This window comes from Pelodiscus sinensis, chromosome 11 (assembly GCF_052426305.1).
Source record: "Pelodiscus sinensis isolate ZL-2025 chromosome 11, ASM5242630v1, whole genome shotgun sequence".
Lineage (NCBI taxonomy): Eukaryota > Metazoa > Chordata > Testudines > Trionychidae > Pelodiscus > Pelodiscus sinensis.
In genome coordinates, this window is record NC_143062.1 from 2,895,994 (window position 1) to 2,915,580 (window position 19,587).

General features: G+C 44.5%; 1 pseudogene; it reads right to left on the reverse strand.

Moving 5' to 3' along the window:
* Positions 1-493: 493 nt before the first annotated feature.
* On the reverse strand, positions 494-8,232 carry LOC149523765 (uncharacterized; annotated as a pseudogene).
* Between the last annotated feature and the right edge of the window lie 11,355 nt (positions 8,233-19,587).

Here is a 19,587-nt window from a genome sequence, read left to right on the forward strand (position 1 = left end):
AGCAACAATGCAAGGCATATTTTATTTTTAGAGACCATCTAATGGCTTATAAATGTTTGTGTTCTCAACATGTGCACGGAGCCTTGAAGATTTCTAAGTTTGTCTGATGTTTAGTCATCTTGCATAGCCATGCAAAGGATTTCTGTGACAGCAGGTCACTGATCGTGCATTGCAACTTGCAGTATGGGAATGCTCTGAGTATCACAAAGTACGCTGCATCAGAAAAACGGTTTTCTATGCAACCCACTGGGCTAAAACCATTTTTTAAAAATTACATCTCAGAATGATAGCCATTTAACTCTGAATTTAAAAACTAGTAGTCCTGTAGTCTCTAAGATGCTAACATATATATATATATATTGTGTGTACAGTATATAAAATTGTGAGTTTTCGTGGGCGAAACCCACTTCTTTGGGACTACTTGTTTTTGTTTTGCCCACAAAACCTCATGATACTATATATATTTAAGATGTGGGGTTTTGCCCAGGAAAGGTCATGATATTTTAATTAATTAATTAATATATATTAATCTCTAAGGATATGTCTGCATTACAGCGTTATTTCGAGATAAGCTATTTTGAAATAGTTAATTTGAAATAGCTTATTTTGAAATAACACATCTACACACAAAATACGTTTCGGAATAGCGCATCCACACTGAGTGGACGCTGAATCACATTTAAGGCCAGACGGAACCAGGTCCGGCAGGGCATCAGGTCAGGATTTACTTTGTGTGGCTGCTGCCTGAGGCTATCTGAGGCCTGTGCTTAAAGGGACCCCCTCCAGAACTGCTGGTTCTCAGGTTTCCCTGCTTGCTTGCCTACCTCGATGAGGGACAGCAAAGCATTTTGTCTCTGCATGCTCTGGTTGCCTCACTCAGGACACCACAGCGCTCTGCAACATGGAGCCAGAGCTGCCCCTGGGCACACTGGTGCTTCTCTTGGATGTGCTGCTGCGAGCCTAGCTGCACTTTCTGCAGGCTGCCATCCGGGAGGTTCATTGGGGGGCTGTTAGTATGCAGGAGGCCCTGCAGGAGAGCTTCCACCCTGAGGAGCACTAAGAGCCTCTCTGGTCTGCCCCACTGGGGGCTTGTGCCTCATTCCTCCCTCACGTCCTTTCGCTTACCCCCCCCCCATCCCCTTTCCTGATGAAAAATAAAATACACATTTTTTCATAAACACAAACAGAAATAAATTGCCCAGGGAGGTTGTGGAATTCCCGTCTCTGGAGATATTGAAGAGTAGGTTAGATAAATGTCCATCAGGGATGGTCTAGACAGTATTTGGTCCTGCCATGGGGGCAGGAGACTGGACTCGATGACCTCGAGAGGTCCCTTCCAGTCCTAATATTCTATGATTCTATGATTCACTTCCAGGCAGATGGTCTATGTTGTGTGAAGTGGCTCAGGCTGAGAGATGGGGAGAATGTCTCTGGGAACTGTAGCCCCTGTTGACCAGAGAAGCGGCTTTATTTTTACATTTTTTCCTAGTTCTTGTTTAACTAATTTGTGGCCTGAGGCAAAGGCGTGAAATAAAAGAGACTATGCCATGGCATCGATCTCTCCTGAGAAGGGAAGTGCACCCACCAGCTTACAGTTATAATACACAAAGCATATGGAAAATGTTCAACTTGACTAAGCAAGGATCAGTCGGAAGATAACTGATTGTAAATACATGAAGGACTTTTTAAACTGCCTGCCATTTTGAAGTGCAATTGATGTACCATATGTGCAGCACACTCTGAAAGAAAAGGAATTTCATTTGGATCTGTGGAAGCCATCCTACTGTTTACTGTGATATTATAGTGATACTGAATGATTACTCACCAGGAAAAGCAAGTACGTGGTTCTCCTACGCAGCAGTTAAACTACATTTCATAGGATCATACTTGGTATTAATCACAGGTTAGACTGAGAAATAAGAAAATTTTCTGTATCAGAAGCTTCTTCTTATGTTGCCAGTTTTGAGCTGGAAGAAAAGAACAGCAACAGCTTCACCTCATCGTCCTCTGCTGACTCATTGTGGCTTAGCTGATTGACCACCTGATGATATGCAAAGCTTTATCTTCTGGGCATCCCCAACCAATGATTTTTCCTTCATCTGTATTGAGGAACAGCCATCATCTTTGCCCGGCTCTCCTCTAAGCTCTGTGCGTGCGACTAATTGTTGTGTTTCAAAACAGCCTTGTATTGGTTTTGCATAACCTGTGTTGAGTCCTATGGCTCTTGGATAAAGATTGTGAGTATCTAGGATTCACAGTAAATGAATGGGCATAAGTCAAAGTATAATGGTCTCAGTTTATAATATCCGAAACATGTTACAACTTTTTTTTTTTAAAGAGTTATCCTAGATTATAAAGTTGGGAGTAGATGGCTTGGTTCTGGGTCATCTAACCTGATGCCCCCATGCAGTATCTAACACCACTCTGCTCTTGCCATAAGCTTATTTTACCTTCTTATAAAATTATCTAACCTTATTGTAACTGTAAAGACATTATTGTGCTACATAATTTGTGATCAGTTCCTCTCCTGGGGGCATATGCCCAGGAGAAATTAATTCTCCTGTAATGCAGTCAGATGCTGCTAAACATGTGTCTTGCTGGTGGTAGAACTGCTAACATTTGTCATCTTAACTCCCTCAAATTTTTACACTTTGCTTTTGGCATTATTTAAAATAGCTGTAGTATCATTCCATCATTAACATCTTGCCTACTTCATTGGCTCAGTTGGATAGAAATTAGCCCAGGCAATCTACTTCTAGCATCTGGTGGCTATTGAGAACTACATGCCTTTCTGTTCCGGTGTAGGCATAGTTAAAATCATAATGAAAGTGAGGCCTGTACAAATCAATCACTGTCTCTGCAGAGCCAGCTAATTAATCCCTGTCAGTCTGAATTCCATCCACTTCACTCATCTAGAGCTGCTCTTGTGGGTACATCGGATCTCATCCACTCAGCTCCTATGGTCATTATTAATCACTACACCGGGTACTCCACAGTCTTTCATCATTTCACTCATGCTTCTGGCATAGTTTTCCCGTCCAGCCTAGGCTAATAGTATCTGCTCCTTCTGTGTGTCTGTTCTTCCCTTGCTGTTACTCTAAGGGATTTTACTCTGCAGGAAATAATTCTCTCTGAACTTTTTTCTATGTCTGAGTGACATTTCAAGTCTAGTTCTCAATCAGTGTTGTCAGTGGTGTAGTGTAGCCTAGTTGATGGATAGGTGTATGGATTATTGATTAATTTCTGAGACTGTAGTGATCAATAAAGATTCAGCCTCCTGAATGCCTACAGGAGATATTGGATAGAACTGGATCCAAAACAGACCCCTGCAGAACCTCACCTGTTATGTCCTTCCAGCATGACTGTGAACCGTTAATAACTACTCTCTGAGAACAGTTATCCAGCCAGTTATGCACCCACCTTATAGTAACCCTATCCATGTTGTGTTTGCCTAGTTTATTGATAATAATGTCATGTAAAACCATATTGAATGTTTTACTAAAGTCTAGGTATACCCATGTCCACTGCTTCTCCCTTATCCACAAGACATGTGTAACCCTTCTGCCGGGCAGGCCTGGCAGTAACCAGGGCTGGGTTCAATATCTTGGGGTCAATCTCACATAGAACCAGCTCGAGCCCCCACCCAGTAATCTGGGAAATTCACGCACCCCTGGGCGCCTCTGAGAGGCAATGCTTCCCTACTCACAAGCACTGAGTCTGAGTGTAGGAAAGAAACAGTTAATGAAACAGAGAGAAGTCATACGGCATTAACTTGGGGAAAACACCACAAACAGAGTTCATAACCCAAACATGAGCCAAGCCCCCACCCCAGCCAAGAATCGCCCGAAGTCCAAAGAGTCCAAAACCCCAAAAGTCTCTGTCCCTGGTCCGTGCCACCCAGAGTCCCAAAGTTCACCCGCAGGGTTTCACCTCCCAACCTGGGTAGAAATGGGGGTGGGGGGATAGACAGGAGGCACCTTATACGAAACTCCGCCACACTCCACCAGCTGTCTCGTTCCACGCCTCTGGACGCTCCACTGGGCACCTGCCGCCACTCCTCGTCTGCTGCCGCCGCTGGTCGCCGCTCCTCGCCTGCTGCCGCTCCATGCCATGCCACTGGTCGCCGCTCCTCGCCTGCCGCCGCTCCATGCCATGCCACTGGTCGCCGCTCCTCGCCTGCCGCCGCTCCATGCCATGCCTCTGGTCGCCGCTCCTCGCCTGCCGCCGCTCCACACCACTGATGGCCGCTCCTCGCCGCCGCTGCTCCACACCACGCCGCTTCACTGGCTGCACTAGGTCTGGCTCTCAGCCAAACCAGTGATTTCAGCTCTCACTGATTTCAACTCTTTAGCCACCACTGGACTAGCAAAAGAAAAGACTCCTCAGGGAGTCTGCTTTAGATCTGTCTTTAAAACAAAGGGGGGAAAAGGGCAGGCTGGGCCAGTCTTATAGCTCACACCTGGCAGGTGTGAAGCAGGCCTTTCCCCCAGCTCTGTTCACTCAACTCTGGAAGGGGGGAGGCTTGTTCTTCCGAGACCTCTTACCATGATGGTGGTGTCTCTCCTGCAAGCACTGGTGGCATGTTTTACAGTTCCCACAGTTAGGGGTAGCATGATTAGTGACTCCCACAACAGTCCCGAATTATATACACTTCTCCACATTCCATTCCAACACTGACCCTCCATCAGCCCTGGATGAATGGGATTTACATAGCCACACCTCAGATTCTCTCCTGAGCAGTATTTACATGTCAACAGTTAAGTACCTTGCAGAGCTAAACAACTGGAGTGGGCACACCCACCCCTCCTTTTAGCTGGCTGAGAGCAAGCAGCAGTTCAGCCCCTGCTTACACATGCTATCCTATCAAAGAAAGCCATCTGATTGTTTTGACATGATTTGTTCTTTACAAATCCATGCTGGCTGTTACCTATCATTTTATTATCTTCTAGTTGTTTACAGATGAATTCCTTAATTACTTACTCCATTATCTTCCTTAGCACAGGGGTTAAACTGCCTGATCTGTAGTATCCTGGGTTGTTCTTATTTCCCCTTTTATAGATGGGCACTATATTTGCCTTTTTCCAGTCTTCTGGAATCTCTCCCAACTTCCATGACTTTTGAAAGATGTTAGCTAAAGTCTCAGATACCTCTTCTATCAGCTCCTTGAGTATTCTAGGATCAGCTCCTTGAGTATTCTAGGATGCATTTCATCAGGCACTGGTGACTTGAAGACATCCAACTTTTTTCTAAGTAATTTTTATCGTGTTCTTTTTTATTTTAACTTCTAAACTTACCCCATTTTCACTATGTTAGACATCCCGTCACCATCAAATTTCTTGGCAAAAATTGAAACAAAGAAGTCATTAAGTACCTCTGCCATTTTCAAGTTTCCTGTTATTGTTTCTCCCTCGTCACTGAGCAATGGGCCTACCCTCTCCTTGGTCTTACTCTTGCTTCTAATATATTTGTAGAATGTCTTCTTGTTACCCTTTATGTCTCTAGCTAGATTAAGCTCGTTTTGTGCCTTCACCTTTCTAATCTTGCCCCTGCATACTTGCGTTGTTTGCTTATATCCATCTTTTGTAATTTGACCTAGTTTCTACTTTTTAATGATTCCTTTTTGATTTTTAGTCCCCGATCCAGAACACTTAGGCTCTGTCTATGCTACATTGGCAGATGTAAAGCTCTGGAAGTTACAACACTGCTCACAGAGCACAGCAGTTAAACCACTGTTGTGTGTCCACAACGTCAGCTGCCAGTGCAGCAGTGTGACTACAATGTATACTAGGCAGCTGTGCCTCAAAGCACCTCTTCCTCTTCTGCTGCTGAGGTTTGTGGGAGGGCTTAAAGGGGGAGGGGCGAGTTGCGGGGCATCCTGGTTCCTGTCCCAGTGTCCCATGTTGCATCATTATGCACAACAGCAACCCCAGTACTTCCATCTGCATTCGGCACTGTCTTTCTTTCAATGGCTTTTGTGCTGTACACTCTGCCTCCTCGGTTTGCGGGAATGGATCCCGAGCTATTGAAGAAAATGCTTATAGGTCTCACTGCCACGTCACAAATGGCAGTCAAGTTATTCCTTAAGCTGCAAAGTGACAGTGAGGTTTTAGGCACTGATTTTGCTAAGCGTAGCAGCTATGACATGAGATTGGTTAGCACCTCCATGAATGCCACAGGCACAGGGCAGTGCTGCTTTTTGGTTTGGGAAACAAGCACTGATTGGCAGTATCACATCAGCATGCAAGCCTGGGATGATGAGCAGTAGCGGCAGAACTTTCAGATGAGGAAAAGCCCTTTTGTAGGACTATGATGAGCTCACCCCCACCCTATGGCTCATGGACTCAAGGCGGAGAGCTGCCCTGCTGTTGGCGAAGCGTGTGGTGATTGCACTGTAGAAGCTGGTTAGTCCAGACAGCTACAATCAGTCTCTAATCTGTTTGGAGTGGGAAAGTTGACCATTGGACTCAGGCTGATGGAAGTGTGCAGGGCCACCAATCGCAAGCCGCGCTGAAAGACCATCACTCTGGGCAATGTGCATGAAATTGTGGATAGCTTTGCACAAATGGGAGGGATGATAACTGCAGCACGTATCTTCCAATTCTGGCATCAGAGCTCTTAGCCTCCAAGCATATTAACCACAATGAGTATTTCTCCAGAGTCCTCCAGATGCTTTTGGCTCACGGTTGGTGTTCTATAGCTCCCATGCAGGCTGGTCTGGAAAGGTGCATGACACGCACATCTTTCAGAATACTGGCTGCTTCAGGAAGCTGCAAGCAGAGACTTACTTCCCAGACCAGAAAATCACCACAGAGGAAGTCAAAGTGTCCACTGTGATCATTGGAGACCCTGCCTAACTTTTAATGCTGTAGCTCATGAAGCCATATGCTGGGAGCCTTGGCCACAGCCAAGAGGAGTTCAATAACAGGGGGAGCAGGTGCACAATGACTGTGGAGTGTGCTTTTGGCTATTTAAAGGCAATATTTATACAGGGAAATTGGATCCAGCCGATCTTAACATCCCTATGGTTGCAGCCATAATAATTGTGAAGAGAGGGGTAAAATGAAACTTTCACTCAGGATTGGACTGCTGAGGCCCAGTGTGGCTGTCTCATTTGAGCAACCTGAGACCAGGGCTATTAGAGGAGCACAGACTAGTCCTGTGACAGTACCAGCACTAGACAAACCCAAGCCTGCTTTCTGCGACCCCTCCCACCCCCGATAACTCTCTTAAGCACTCTTCCAAAAATTAAAGCCACTTACCAGGTGCATCCTCTGCTGTTTGTCCTTCCCCCATCTCTGACTGCTGCGACTGGCTCGCTCCCTCCGGGGTGGAAAATAGCTCCTGACTGCATGCATCCATGGACACTAAGTCATCCTCTGGGCCTGAGTTCCCTCCCCTTGGGCATCCTCAGCCAGGATTTCCTCTTCCTAGCTCAGTCCACTCTGTGATGGCTCCTGAGCCCTCAAAGTATCCATGGCGGACTTCGGAGTGAAGGTAGACTCACCTGCAAGTATTTCACCCAGCTCATTGTAGAACCATGATGTTGTGGGAGCAGTGCTTCGCTTCCTGCACCTTGTGGTAGGTGTGTCACAGCTTCTCTTCACTTTGACACTGTATTGTAGTGGGTCCTGGTGGTGGCTCCTTTCAATCATACTTCTCAATACCTGCCCGTAATTACATTCCTATGGCTGGCGCACAGCTGGGACTGAACAGCATTCTCTCCCCAAATGCTGATGAAGTCCAGCACCTTGGCATGATTACAAGTGGGGGGAATCACCTGGTGCAGGCTTGGTTGCCTGCAGAGATGTGCTGACAGCACACCATGAATTGTTGAGTAAACAGGAAGGGGACTTTCAAAATTCCAAAGGAATGTAGAGGGGGTGGTCTGAGGGTTGATTACCTGAGAGCAAGGCCGTAGCTTTCAGATGACTAGAGAGGCAAGAACAGGCATTGTGGGATAGGGTTTGGAGGCCAGTTACAATGCAGCAAACAACTGAAATGTCCACACTGGCATTCCATCCCTGTAACCCTTACGCAGCAAGCTCTATGCCTCTTGTCAACGTGGTTTTACCTAGAGTGAAGCTACTGTGCAGCTAGTGAGCACGAAGTGCCTTGCCAGCGTGGACACCTCAGGCGTTACAGTGCTGGGAGCTGATGTACTGCACTGTAACCTGCCCGTGTAGACTTGGCTTGACATTCTGAAAAGCTGTCTTGAAAGCATAAGGGGGACATAATCAAAGTATGTATAAATGTAATAGCTGTTAGTCTTGCATAATATGGTTGCTGTGGCCATATAGTGTAAGAATGGAGGCAGATCATAGGTGTGCGTGGCACATTTCATTAGGGTGTGCACCCAGGGAATTTTTCTTTTAAAGGTGAACATTTATCGAATACTCAATCATAAAGGACATTATTTTTATTCATCAAACAAACTAAAGAAACTAAAACTTAACTAAACTTAATTTTTTTAAAATTAACTAAACTTTACTTAAAAAATACAAACGTAAGTATGGGACATTGTACTACTTAGTTTGTTTTTTACATGTGCAATTCGGCGCCTATTGCATACTACAGCAATTCATACTTTAAAACTAAAAGAGCGTATCATGCGATTAAATTAAAATTCAAAGCCACTTTTTTTTTGGAGACATTATAGGGTAACCAGGTACTCTTAACAAAAAAAAAAAATACCAGGCACACTTCATGGGGGGCGGGGGGGCTGGCTGGGAGGTAGGGGGGGGAGGGCTGGGAAGCAGAGCTGGCAGGGAGGGGGGTCGGGGGCTAGCCGGGGGAGATGGGTGGGGGCGGCCAATGGGAAGCAGAGCTGGTCAGTGGGGGGAGGGGGTTGGGCTGAGCGGGGCTGATCCTCCTCCTCACATGCAACCAGGGCTCCCAGCGCCGATCACACCCCACCTCCCAGCCACTCCGCCTGCCAGGCTTCCGGGCCCCCAGTCAAAAAACCAGGAAATATTTTCCGGACATCGCACATGACTGGTATTTTATGGATTTTTTTTTACCGGACAGAGCCCCAAAAAACTGGATTGTCTGGTAGAAAACCAGACACCTGGCAACCCTAAGATATGAGGGTGTTCCTGGGCACACGCGGCACATCCCATACGCACGCCAGTGAGGCAGATGGCTTTTTAAAAATTAATATGTTACATCCAATATCCATTACAGCTGCTCACTCTTCAACCCCACCATTATGAGTTGTAGGCATCACAGAAAATGTGGATCCTGAAGGAAATGAGGGGCTGTACAGGTTGGTCCAGGTACGGTGGAATGGAAAAAGATAGATGGGGTGGGCAGGTGAACTCAAGCAGTTAAAAACCAAACTAACCTGGTTACATAAAATCCCTTGCAGCTTCTGTGTTGCTGTAGAAAGTCTGTCTTTTCCCAATAATTTCTCAGTGACCATTCTTCGGATACCTCTGTGTCCCGTGGTTCAGGCTGCACCCTTAATATGAAACAAACCAGGGATCTATTTTTTCACAGGAACACTGAAGCATTTAGTTTCTTCTCACTTGGTTTATTGTTTAGGTTTTTCTGTTACAGACTAACTCGGCTGCCCCTCTGGAGCGTTTTGATTATTGTAGAATTCCTAAACTGAAACTCTTCGTCTGGTTTGATAATAAAACTAAAAAAGCCATAAATCATGGCATAGCATGTAAGATATATAAACCACTTGATAATTGTGTTTAATCTGATAACAAATTAGTCTCATTTTCCTGTTGTATTCATTGGTAGCTGACAGCTTTTCATACAGTTAAAGCATTTTGGTTTCACTGATATTGAATTTATAATGAACGTAGTAATGACTTCGTTCATGTTCTCCTCCCACACTAAACTGTTTAATTTATTCATGTCAAAACTTATCAGGCAAATGTAAAATTACAGACAATCTTTCAGATTATATTGGTTATCCATAGAGTACCAAGAACATAGTATTGAGTATTAGAAGCGCAATTCATCCCTGGAAATATAATGTACAAACACACATGTTGGGACATGAAGTCTTCAAATCTTAGATGGTAAGCAGGGTTTTTTTCTGGACAGCATGTAGATAGGAGAGCCCAGATTCAGTAGGAATTAATGTTGATGACATAGTAGGACCCCTTGAAGATATACTTAATTACGGAGTCATGTGTTTAAATGTATTAACTAACAGGGTTGTAAAATCTGCTGTAGTCAGCACATGTTGGGGTGTTCACCTTGGATGTAGGAGATCCAGTCTGAACCCTCACTCCGGAGCAAACCCAATGCTGACTTTTTGATTGACCAAAAAGTTTCAGATTTGATTTGGTTTGGATTTTGATTTGGTTTGACTGAAACAATATGCCTTAATGTGTGGGAAGGACATGATTAATGTCATTACAAAATAGTAGAATGATTAATTGAAATGGGGAAAATAGTATATTTGTGTTTCATTGACTTCCAAAAAAAATCTACAACTACAAATTTCTCACTATATTCAAGTGTGGCTTTCCAAGTCATGCAAATAATTAAAGGGTAAGTGTGGAAAGTGTCCTAACAGATGTATCTATTAGACTTAACTCTGCAGCACAAAGCAGGTGTCATTTAAGACTGCTTCCTGCAATCATATAATACAGCTGCTGAAATGCAGGTAACCGAGGAGTGACGGTTTAATTCCAGCATGTGGATTTTAAGTATCCTGACTATGTGATCATTCCATTTGGTGACTAAAGTTCACTCTATGTCCTTTAGCATGTGCAAAGCCAAGGTGTGTCTAGGCATAAGGTTGTAGCTATCTGGTTGGTATGTATGCTGGACCTTGAGTGTGCACCCTTGTGAAAATTTGGATGCGTTTCTTTAATGTTTGCAAAGTGCTTATTTTATGGAAAGTATGATCCCACTCAACTCATTTAGAAAAAGTGTCCAAAGCAACAATCAAGCGCAACCCTTTGAAACAAAATACTTTATCCTCCTGTGCCATCTAATTGTTTGGATGTTCTTGCTTGGAATCATCTTTTACGATTGGTAGACAATGTGTGTGACATTCTTCCTACGATTTAGCTGTTGGTTTAAGCTTATGACTTCAAGAAAGTTACTAACTAGATTCATTTTGGATTAAGCACTGGAGTGTTGCCTAGTTACCCCTCTCTCAAATATGTTGTGTATTACCCTTCATGCTTCCTAATTTCACCTTGTCTTTCTGGCAATTGTCCTCCCCTAATTGAAGTGTTTTGTCTATTTTTCTAACCCTATCAGTGTGCTGGGTTTCTTTATGAAACAGTTAAACCTATGAAGCTTGTCTTTAATCAAGATCACTTCCTGTTTTTTTTCCTATTTGCTTTTCAAAGCTTACAGAGGAAGCTTGGTCAGTATTTTGCTTTTTTTAAAATGGTTTGGCACAATTGAACCTAGAATCTCAAAAGAAGCCACTTGATTCAGCCCTCAAATCTAGTTTGTGTCAATTTCCCCTGCTGCCCAATTCCCATTCCATGTGGGAAGTGGGGGAGTTAGTCTCATATGAGGGTGTGGGGCATCGACCCGGCCCACCCCGTCCGGGGGTGGCTCTGGTGTGAGCCGGTTTCCCTGCTAGCCCTGGGGCAGGGAGAGGATCGGGACTGCGGGGCCAATGGCCTTTTACCTGTGATCCCCGACTGTGGGCAACTTCCCCTCTTAATAGGTTTCGCTCGGAGGTTACAGGCGGACCCCCGGACCAATTCCCTGGTCCCTCCTTCTGTATATTCTGTAGTCCTAGTCCCCTAGCCACCTTTGGCCACCCTGGGTCCTCAGTTTGGCCTGATACACCCGTCGTGCATAATGACTTGTCCTGTGGCTAACTAATCTACCTGTCTGCACAGGTGAGTTTAAACACAAAACGGAAGCTGACAAGAAGTGGAAACTTGGACTGATGACTAGGGAGGAGTATAAATATATTGCTCGAGAATGCCGGGGAGTTACCAGGAAGGCAAAAGCGCAATTGGAATTACAACTAGCAAGGGATGTGAAGGGTAACAAGAAAGGTTTCTATAGGAATGTTAGCAATAAGAGGGTGATCAGATGTGGAGCCCTTACTGGATGAGGGAGGTAACTTAGTGGCAGATGATGTGAGAAAAGTTGAAGTACTCAATGCTTTCTTTGCCTCTGTCTTCACAGACTAGGACAGCTCCCAGACGAATGCAGCAGGCAATGCAGTATGGGAAGGAGGTGGGCAGCCCTTGGTGGGGAAAGAACAAGTTAGGAACTATTTAGAAAAGCTAAACATACACAAATCCATAGGTCCAGATTTAATGCATCTGAGGATACTGAGGGAGTTGGCAAATGTCATTGCAGAGCCTTTGGCCATTATCTTTGAAAACTCGTGGAGATCGGGAGAGATCTCGGATGATTGGAAAAAGGCAAATATAGTGCCCGTCTTTAAAAAAGGGAAGAAGAACGATCAAGGGAACTACAGACCAGTCAGACTTACCTCAGTCCCGGAAAAAGCATGGAGGAGAGCCTCAAGGAATCCATTTTGAAGCACTTGGAAAAGGGGAAAGTGATCAGGAATAGTCAACATGGATTCACGAAGGGCAAGTCATGCCTGACCAATCTGATTAGCTTCTATGATGAGGTAACTGGCTCTGTGGATATGGGAGTCAGTGGATGTGATATTTCTTGACTTTAGCAAACCCTTTGATACGGTCTCTCACAATATTCTTGCCAGCAAGTTAAGGGAGTATGGATTGGATAAATGGACTGTAAGATGAATAGAAAGCTGGCTAGACTGTCAGGCCCAATGGGTAGTGATCTACGGCTCGATGTCAGGTTGGCAGTCGGTTTCTAGCGGAGTGCCCCAAGGATCGGTTCTAGGGCCCGTTTTGTTCAACATCTTTATTAATGACCAGGATGAGGGGATAGATTGCACCCTCAGCAAGTTTGCAGATGACACTAAGCTAGGGGGAGAGGTAGATATGCTGGAGGGCAGGGATAGGCAAGGCCGCATTATGACTTTCATGGGCCCTAGGCACTTTTGCCTTCGTGGGCCCCTTCCTCCATAAAAAAAAATATTAAAAATTATTTCTGATATAACTTTAAATACTTCAACATTTTTTTTTCTGTTTTAGGCAAAATTTAATAGATTTTCATGGGCCCTAAAAGTTTCATTTTTTTCTGATGTGAGAAAAAAATTTAAACATTTCTTTGACCCTAAGGCTGTGTCTAGACTACATGGCTTCATCGATGGAGCCATGTAGATTAGACAGATAGGCAAAGGCAAATAAAGCCGCGATTTAAATAATCGCGGCTTCATTTAAATTTACATGGCTGCCGCGCTGAGCCGACAAACAGCTGATTAGCTGTTTGTCCGCTCAGCACGCTAGTCTGGACGCTCCCCTGCCGACATCAAAGCCCTTTGTCAGCAGCCCCGTTATTCCTCGTGGGATGAGGTTTACCGGGGCTGCCAACAAAGGGCTTTGATGTCGGCAGGGGAGCGTCCAGACTAGCGTGCTGAGCGGACAAACAGCTGATCAGCTGTTTGTCGGCTCAGCGCGGCAGCCATGTAAATTTAAATGAAGCCGCGATCATTTAAATCGCAGCTTCATTTGCCTTTGCCAAAAAAACAAATCTACATGGCTCCGTCGACGGAGCCATGTAGTTTAGACGTACCCTAAAAGTCCTTTTTTTTTCTTCTGATTTTAAAAGAAATTAAAACATTTTTGTGGGCCACTAAAAGTATCGTGGGCCCTAGGCACTGTGCCTACTGTGCCTAATGGATAAGTCAGCCTGGCGATAGGGTCCAGAGTGACCTGGACAGAGTAGAGGATTGGGCCAAAAGAAATGTGATGAGGTTCAACAAGGACAAGTGTAGAGTCCTGCACTTGGGCTGGAGGAATCCCAAGCATTGTTACAGGCTGGGGACAGAATGGCTAAGTAGCAGTGCTGCAGAAAAGGACCTGGGGATTACAGTGGATGAGAAGCTGGATATGAGTCAACAGTGTGCCTTTGTAGCCAAGAAGGCTAATGGCATATTAGGGTGCATTAGGAGGAGCATTGCCAGCAGATCTAGAGAAGTGATTATTCCCCTTTATTCGGCTCTAGTGAGGCCACACCTGGAATATTGTATCCAGTTCTGGGCCCCCCACTATAAAAAGCATGTGGACGCATTGGAGAGGATCCAGCAGAGGGCAACCAAAATGATAAAGGGGCTGGAGCACATGACCTATGAGGAGAGGCTGAGGAATTTGGGTTTGTTTATCTGCAGAAGAGAGGAGTGAGGGGGGATTTGATAGCAGCCTTCAGCTTCCTGAAGGGAGGTTCCAAAGAGGATGGAGAAAGGCTGTTCACAGTAGTGATGGATGACAGAACAAGGAGCAATGGTCTCAAGTTACAGCGGGGGAGGTCTAGGTTGGATATTAGGAAAATCTATTTCACTAGGAGGGTGGTGAAGCACTGGAATGAGTTACCTAGGGAGGTGGTGGAATCTCCATTTCTTGAGGTTTTTAATCATGGCTTGACAAAGCCCTGGGTGGGTTGATTTAGTTGGGATTGGTTCTGCCTTGGGCAGGGGGCTGGACTTGATGACCTCCTGAGGCCTCCATGATCTATGATTCTATTATTCTAATTTAGCAAGATCCAGAAAGAGACTGGGGAGTTATATGGCCAACCAATACATCTGTGTTACTAAAATTAATGCTAAGGAAAAAAGGAAGGTATATAAAACCTACTGCTTTAGCGTTTAAATCCATCTCTAAGTATTCGGTATCAGGAGGAGACCTTGCTACAGGGAAGATTATCCTACATCTGCCCACTGAGGAGATTTTGATTTTTCTTCTGTAACTTCCAGTGCTGAATACTGATATTGGAATAGATTGATGTGAGATCTGGTGCAGACTGTCTTGCATTACCAATGATTCTGTCTTCTCAGGCCATGAGACCTTCTGTGCCTGGGGACTCTGAACTCTGAGGAAGGAGGGGGTCCTTTCTCCATCTCTTAACTGTTTAATAGCTAAAATACATCAGCATTTTGTAACCTCTTGCTGAGAAGTGCCCAAAATTAAAGGTGATCTTCTTGGCCCTTAACCTCTCTCTGTGTGTCAACTTCCCTGTCTTTTAAAATGGAGACAGTAATATTGAAAATATAGATGTTATGGTGATGGACACTCTGTAGTTGTGAAATCTGGATAAAATGTGGCCCTTCTTCATGGGATTGTTGAGAACTATTAATTATTTGTGCAGAGCTTTGACTCTTCAAAGCACAGTATAACACTAGCTTATATACAGCACTTTTCATGAGTAGATTTCAATGTGCTTGACAAAAGAGGCCAGTATCTTGAGCCACTTTTAAAGTTGGGGAAACCGAGGCACACAACTACATGACTTGCTCAAGGTCACCTAGCAGAACCAGGCCAAAGCAGTGTAGTATAGTGGATGGAGCACTGACGAGAAACCAGAGCATGAATGGAAAGGATTATTACATATACACTTACGTAAACAGCAATATAGTCAAAGTGACATGCAAGTCCTTTTACATTTCTGAGGATAAAACCCGTTAACTATATAGAAAATGATTTGCTTGCTATGCTAAAAGGATAAAGCTGTTAAGTGGAGAAATTGCCAGTGAGCCTATTTCAGCAATAAGCAATGTTTCACCAAGCTCATTTTAAATAATACTGTACTTGATAAAGTAATAAGACTGCCTCTGTTTTTAGTGCATTACTCAAGATGATATTGTGTTTCTCAGAATCAATCAAATTTCTGCTTTCATGATTAGTCATGTGTGAAAAGGGTAACCTAAGGGCTCTGAAAGAGAAGAGATGTGCCATTGGTTGACTACCTGTATTGGCAGGCAGGCAAATATATCTCTGCTAGAAAACCTTGCAGCTGTGGAATTGTTTGGCTGCAGTACAGCTAAATACACTTAATAGCAGTAATGTCTGCAAGTTAAATGCTTTGTGTTCATTGCGATTGCTTGTACACAAAAGATTTGGGTGTTGGAGGCAGAAGTGCAAAACTAGTTCCTTTAATTTGCATCTTTATTTAGAAATCACATTTTTGCTTTTAATAAAATATAGCTGAATTTTATTGCTCATGCCGTTGACAATCTTATAGGGCTGCGTACAGCAGTGTATCACCCTGGCAGTATCTCATAAGTACAAATGCATTTCAGCCTTGCCCAGGAATTTGACAACCATACCCAGATGGGTAAAGGTGCTTTTTGTTGCACGATCAAATATCCACAAGGGACAAAGTTGAGACTATTAAACTAATATTCCTTGCAATCTAAGTGCTGAGTAAAATACGAATGGATTCATCACCTGATATTTGTAACTGCTTGCTCCTTCCTCAGTCTCCTTAGCTCTCTGAATGTGAAATGAATGTATTAGGCCCTGATTCATCACAGTACTTAACTATGAGCTCATAACTGTGCACATATGGCTAGCCCCATTCAAGTTTAGACTACTCACATGCTTAGTTACCCACTTGCTTAAGTAATTTGCGGAATATGAGCCTTTGAAAGAGAAAGGGAACAGAATCTTATGGAAATAAACCTACTAGATAGAATCCTTAGCAAAATAACAAAACAAATGCTGTTAAACATTTGGGCTTAAAGGACCTAACTTATCAAAGCACTAATTCCCATTTACTTCAGTGGAATTTGAACAAGTGCTTAAGTGCTTAGCCGAACTGGGGTAAATCTGGAGATTTTATATATTCTACTATGTCTCTGTTTATAAAAGTGGGCAGCAAAGTATTTTCAGGCATTTGGCATGATGGAATAAGGTAGAGAATCATGAGTGCTTTGTCACTATTGTTTATCATCATTATTTACAATGCTTGAAAATTAAGCAAGTATAAATTAAACGGAAGCATACAATTCCATGATATTTAGGAGGAAGTTACTTTCCCACATAAGAAACAATTTTTTTTAGTATATTGCAATTATAGTGGCATGATATTCTTTTAGAGAGAAAAAGTTACTCGCTTTAGATATTTATCTTAGTTTTTGCAACATTCCCTTTGTTTTCTTATTCTTACTACAGCATAGGAATGAATTACTGAGGTAATACGATTGACTTGTCTAAGATGATTGGCAAGTTCCTATGGATGGTAACTTCATGCAGACTATGTGCTTTGTATTATAAGGGCACAGATACTGGATCCAGCTCGAAGTGGTTCTATCAGATACAGAGTTTGCAGTTTGGTTCAATGGCTGTCAGCTATACGGATTTGTTTCAGCACCACTGTACACCGTTAATATGTGTGGGGGAGCTGGCTGTTTGTTTTCAATGGCATTAGCCGAGCATTAATCTAGAGCCTCTGCAGCAAATGTCCCTCAACAATTAAATATTTTTGTTTGTACCATGATGCTGTATATTTGCGTGACCGTGCACGCACTGGCCTCCAGATGGAGATAACTGCAGGCCACTCTGTGGCCCAGAAAATCATGACAAACACTGAAAGTTGCATAATGCTTCTTTGAACTAACATTGTTTTATTGCTGCAGTGATTTTGAAAGGGATGATGTGGGTTTTATTTTTTCCCCATTTGACTTAAGTTAGACAAAAGGACAACAGTAGAGCAGTGAAATTGTTCCAGAAGCCAGGACAATCTAATGGTTTAGAGCAGCTTTTTCAGATGTGCTGAATAAAGTGGCTCCACAGAAAAAGAACGAAAATTAAAATGAACCCGGAACGAGTACTGGGCTTGTTTAATAAACCTAAATCAGTATAATCTGAGAATTGATCACCACTTGTTGGTTATTTAAAAAAGCAAGTACAGGTATATTAGTTACAGCAATTTAAATTTTAATAGGCGGGAACATGGTGTGTGCAAGCTTATGCTGTGAGTTTACACAAGTAGCAGAGAACGTGTGGAGGGCACAGTTAGCAGGATGTGTCAGAAGGGGGCTTTAAATGGTCTGGGGTTTTGTCTTTATTGCCCCCAAAACAGTGCATTGATTGGGGAATAACTATACTGCTGTACAATCCTAGTGGCACCTGTACTTTCACCATAGGTTGGCGTGTAGAGCTCACCTGGCCTACCGATCTTGTTGTAAACCCTAAGGGACCATGTGCCCATAAGGAGACTATAACAGGGTTAGAAAATCCACATGCAAAACACGTATTTGCTCTGGAAATAGGCTGTCACAAGGCTTCTTTCATGTAGTTGCAGAGCTCTACTGAAGGTGGAGTCCTGGGCTCTGCCACTCCTATACTGGGTTGGTAGGCTTCAGCACCGTCTGTTTCTCACACTGGCTCTGTTAGCAGGCCTGTTGGACTTGGCACCCTGCAGGAGTCCTCCCTTGGGAACTTTGCAGCCAGCTCAACCTTTTCAGAACAAAGTATTATTTATTAGTCACAGAAATGCAGTAAGATGGGAATAAAATCACAGAGGACCTCCGCACATAAATCGTACCTCACCTTTATTTGTTCCTTGCTAGCTTTGGCTAAGTTCCACTCGGTGCTGGTTCCCTTGCTCAGGGGGTGAGAGAGACAGACGGTCCCTGCAGCATGCTCTGTCTCTCTGTCAGGCTCACTTTGGGTCACCAATCCCCCCATTTCACTTCCAGAATTGGGAACTGTGGCCAATGGGAGCTGCAAGGGCAGTGCCTGCAGGGACGGACATGCTGGCCATTTCCAGGAGCAGCGCACAGCCAGGGAGTCTGCCTTAGCCCCACTGCACTGCTGACCAGGACTTGGTACCTCTCAAAGCCTGCACCCTGACCTCCCTTCTCCACCAAACCCCTCGGCCCCAGCCCTGAACCCCCTTCCAGAGCCAGCACCCCACACATTCTCCTATACCCCAAACGCCTCCTGCACTGCAACCCCTTGCATCAGTCCTGAGCCACCTCCTGCACCCAAACTCCCTGCCAGAGCCTGCATCCTCTTCTCACACTCCAAACCCATTGGCCCCCGCCCAGAGCCGGCACCTCCTATCCCACCTTGGTGAACATGGGGAAAAACGCGCAATGGAGGGAAGATGGATGGAGGGAGCAGAGGCTGGACAGGGACCCGGCAGGAGTGGGGCAGAGGCTGGTGCAAATGTGTTTGGGTTTGCGCAGTTAGACAGTTGGCAGCCCTGGGCTCATTTCCAGCTCTTGCTGCCCCAATGACTTATCTCTGTCCTTGTTTCATTTCCTGTTTGTTTCCCCCATCTACTTCCTTTGATTTATCTGCAGTCATACAGCATAGGACTAAGCAGGTAAACGGAGACACAAATAATCGTCACACGAACTTCCCACGTCCTCCTGCGCAGCCGCCAGGATGAACACGCAGCTCCAGCTTCCTGTTTAGCAAAGAATGGTGCCCACTGGGGATTTTGGAAAGGAGCCGGGTCACCACTGAGACTGTGCTATAGGGCAAGACAGGGGTTCCGAAAGACACAAGCCGGGATTAGCAGCTGATTGAGTTGCTGCTCCAACATTCATATGCCACCCACACCTGGAATAGGCAATCGGTGCCATGCTTGAGGAAAGATGGGCTTCTCAACTGGATCCTGGCCCACTCAGCCTGGGAGAAAATGATTTACTTCCCCAAACATGCAAGTGCAGGAGCACTCATCAGCTGAAACATCTGCAAATCAAAGGGTGAGCTCCTGGCCCTTTTTAAATCAATGGCAACACACCCATTGACTACACTC